The following is a 4,672-nucleotide window of genomic DNA, read 5'->3' on the forward strand; positions in this document are numbered from 1 at the left end:
CATGAGAATCACTTGAACCCAGGAGGTGGAGGTTGCAGTGAGTCAAGATCACACTACTGTACTCCAGCCTGGGTGACAAAGTGAGACTCTGTCTCAGAAAAAAACAAAAAAAAAGGGCCTGGACTTCCCATCTCACTCTCTCTTGCTTCCCCTCTTACCATGTGATCTCTGCACACCCTGGCCCCTCTTCACCTTCCATGGTGAGTGAAGTAGCCTGAGGCCTCACCAGAAGCAGATGCTAGTAGCATGCTTCTTGTACAACCTGCAGAACTGTGAATCAAATAAACCTCTTTTCTTTATAAATTACTCAGCCTCAGGAATCAGAGTAAGACATACACCCATGTTCCTAGCAGCATTATTCACAACATCCAAAAGTGGAAACATTGTAAGTGTCCATCAACACATGAACTGATAAGCAAAATGAGGTGTGTATACAAAGAACAGAATATTATTCAGCCATGAAAAAGAATGAAATTCTGATACATACTACAACATGGATGAAACCTGAAAACATGCTAAGTGAAATAAGCCAGACATAAAAGGACAGACCTATAAATCCACTTATATAAAATATACAGAATAGCCAGGCTTGGTGGCTCACGCCTGTTATTCCAACACTTTGGGAGGCTGAGGCGGGTGGATCACCTGAGGTCAGGAGTTCAAGATCAGCCTGGCCAACATGGTGAAACCTCATTTTGGATCACTTGAACCCATGAGTTTGAGAGCAACCTGGGCAACACAGGAAAACCCCATATCTACAAAATATGTAAAAAGTAGTGGGGTGTGGTGGCATGCGCCTGTCGTCCCAGCTACTTGAGAGGCTGAAGCAGGAGAATCACTTGAGCCCAGGAGGTTGAGTCTGCAGTGAGCCATGACTGTACTACTGTACTCTAGCCTGGGTGACAGAGTGAGACCCAGTCTCTTAAAAATAAAAAATTAAAGTATGGTTAAAATGGCAATTTTTGTGTTACTTATGTTTTACCACAATTTTAAAACAAAAACAAAACCTCACTCAAAAAAGAATGACATCAGGAGGCCGGGCGTGGTGGCTCACACCTGTAATCCGAGTGCTGGGATTACAGGTGTGAGCCACCACGCCCGGCCTCCTGATGTCATTCTGAGGTCAAGAGTTTAAGACCAGCCTGGCCAACATGGTGAAAGTCCGTCTCTACTAAAAATACAAAAATTAACCGGGCGCGGTGGTGCGCTCCTGTAATCCCAGCTACTCGGGAGGCTGAGGCAGGAGAATTGCTTAAATCCAGGAGGCGAAGGTTGCAGTGAGCCGAGATTGCTCCACGGCACTCCAGCCTGAGCAACAAGAGCAAGACTCTGTCTCAAAAAACAAAAACAAAAAAAACAAAGTAGTAAAATCCAGAAAATAGAACTTCTACAAATCAACCAAACTGAAAACCCAATATAAAAATAAGCAATAACTTTCATCATCAGAAGAGAAAGAAAACTCACTGATCTTGCATGCCCTCCAAAAAAGAAAGGAAAATAAAAGTTATCCACAAAAATTATAATGTAAGTGAAAGTACAAATGAGGGGTCATTTTTTTTACTCAACATATTGGCAAAAGTTAAGAAATTGCAAGATACAGTCATGCACTGCATAAGGATATTTTAGTCAACAACAGACTGCAGATAAGACAGCAGTCCCATAAGATTATAAGACTGTATTTTTACTGTACCTTTTCTATGTTAAAATACACAAATACAAACCATTATGTTAGTTGCCTACAGTATTCAGTGTAGTACACGCTGTACACGTTTACAGCCTGGGAGCAAAAAGTTATATCATATAGCCAAGGTGTGTGTGGTGGGCTCTACCCTCTGTTTGTGTAAGTACACTATGATGTTCACACAAGGATGAAATCACCTAACAATGCATTTCTCAGAGCGTATCCTGATTGTTAAGTGATGCATGGCTATATTCAGAGTTGGTGAGAGCGTGGGGGAAATGGAGTCCATTGTTCTTTGCTGGTGGGAGTGCCAATTGGTTTAATCTCTTAGGAGGACAATTTGGCCATCTACACACTGATATATACGCACATCCTTGGACCCAGCAGCTGCACTCCAGTGTGCAACAGGATGAATGGTTACAGATATCATGGTACATTCATAAGACAGAATCCGATGCAATTCAAAGAAGGAGCTGGACCTATGTGTCCCGACATTGGAAGTATATGTCTGAAATACTTCATAATACTTCTTCAAACCCAACGGGTTTATTTTTTGTTTCTAATGTTATATTCTGTTTCTTCTTCTTTTTTTTTTTTTTTTTTTTTTTGATACAGAGTCTCGCTCTGTTGCCCAGGCTGGCCGGAGTGGTGTGGCATGATCTCAGCTCACTGCAACCTCTGCCTCCCAGGTTCAAGCAATTCTCCTGCCTCAGCCTCCCAAGTAGCTGGGATTACAGGCGTGCACTACCACGCCCAGCTAATTTTTGTATTTTTTAGTACAGACAGGGTTTCACCATGTTGGCCAGGATGGTCTCGATCTCCTGACCTTGTGATCCACCTGCCTTGGCCTCCCAAAGTGCTGGGATTACAGGCGTGAGCCACTGTGCCAGGCCTTCTTTTTCTTTTTTAATTGAGACAGGGTCTCTCTGTCACCCAGGATTGAGTGCAGTGGTGCGCTCATAGCTCACTGCAGCCTTGACCTCCCAGACTCTAGTGATCCTCCTGCCTCAGTCTTCCAAGTAGCTGGTTCTGCAGGGGCACACCACCACACCAAGCTTTTTATTTATTTATTTAGAGACAGGGCCTTGCTCTGTTGCCCAGGCGGGAGTGCAGTAGTATGATCTTTGCTCACTGCAACCTCCACCTCCCAGGCTCAAGCAGTCCTCCCATTTCAGCCTCCCATGTAGCTAGGACCACAGGCAGGCATGTGCCACCACACCCTGCTAAGATTTTTTGTTTGTTTGTTTTTTGATTTTTTTGTAGAGAAAGGTTTTTGCCATATTGTCCAGATTGGTCTCAAATTCCTGGACTCAAGCAATCTGCCCACCTTGACCTCCCAAACCACCGGGATTACAAGCGTGAACCACCTCAACCGGCCGTATTCTGTTTCTATTATAAATGATGAGATTAAACGTTCGGATGGCTGTTTGCAAACAGTTTTCATAAATGACACCTTTAGGGGTAGGTTGGTTTTTTTCTCGGTACATGAAAAACCAAATGAGATATGATCATCGTGTCTATTATTTTTTCCTTCCAGCCGTGGAATTGCAGCCTTAGTGACATCTGGATATGAGTTTTGAGCAGATAAATGCAAGAATCTGATAACAATCATCTTGAAGCAAATTTGCAGGTTTATTTTTATGCTTCTTTTAAATTAGTTATTTATGTCCATAACCAATAGCCCAACTAAAGATGATAATTAACTAATATATTAATAGAATTAAAAACTAAACAGGCCAGGTGTGGTGGCTCATGCCTGTAACCAAAGTGTTGGGAGGCTGAGGCAGGAGGATCACTCGAGCCCAGGAGTTCAAGACAAGCCTGGGCAACATGGCAAAAACCCATCTCTACTAAAGGTTAAAAAATAAACAGTTTAAAAGTCTGAAATGGTTAAAAAACATCCATGGTATGGGGAAAGTGGGTTCAGCTGTAGCTGTGTTAGTCTTTTTTTTTTTTTTTTTTGAGACGGAGTCTTGCTCTGTTGCCCAGGCTGGAGTACAGTGGCGCCATCTTGGCTCACTGCAAGCTCTGCCTCCCGGGTTCACACCATTCTCCTGCCCCAGCCTCCCAAGTAGCTGGGACTACAGGTGCCCACCACCATGCCTGGCTAATTTTTTGTATTTTTAGCAGAGACGGGGTTTCACCATGTTAGCCAGGATGGTCTTGATCTCCTGACCTTGTGATCTGCCTGCCTCGGCCTCCCAAAGTGCTCGGATTACAGGCGTGAGCCACCGCGCCCGGCCGCTGTCTTAGTCTTTTGGGGCTACTATAATGAAACACCCTAGAGTGGGTAATTTATAAACAAGAGAAATTTATTGCTCACATTTCTGGAGGCTGGGAAGTCCAAGATCAAGACACCAACAGATTCGGTGTCTGGTGAGGGCTGCTCTCTGCTTCAAAGACGATGCTTTCTCTCTCCATTCCCACATGGTAGAAGAGGCCTGGGAAGCTCCCTCGAGCCTCTTTTATAAGGGCACTAATTCCATTCATGAGGGTGGAGCCCTCATGATTTAATCACTCCCTCAAACCCCACATCTGAATATTATTACATTGGGTATCAGATTCCACACTGGGTATGGATTTTGGGGTGATACCAACATTCAGATAGCAGTTGCTAACGGGGTCTCAGCACTCCCTGACGTTGTGTGCATACCACATGCGTTACTATTCACTATTATTTTATGAAAGTCGCCGGAATCAAAATGGAGTCACATGACCCAGAGCAGTGGGTCACACCTGTAATCCCAGCACTTTGGGAGGCTGAGGTGGGCAGATCACTTGAGCCCAGGAGGAGGTTGAGGCTGCAGTGAGCCCTGATCACGCCACTGCACTCCAGCCTGGGCAACAGAGGGAAACCCTGTCTCGAAAAAAACAAACAAAAAACAACGCCGGGCGCGGTGGTTCACGCCTGTAATCCCAGTACTTTGGGAGGCTGAGGTGGGCAGATCACTTGAGGTCAGGAGTTCAAGACAAGCCTGGGCAATATGGCAA

Source organism: Mandrillus leucophaeus, unplaced genomic scaffold (genome assembly GCF_000951045.1).
Source record: "Mandrillus leucophaeus isolate KB7577 unplaced genomic scaffold, Mleu.le_1.0 Scaffold432, whole genome shotgun sequence".
Lineage (NCBI taxonomy): Eukaryota > Metazoa > Chordata > Mammalia > Primates > Cercopithecidae > Mandrillus > Mandrillus leucophaeus.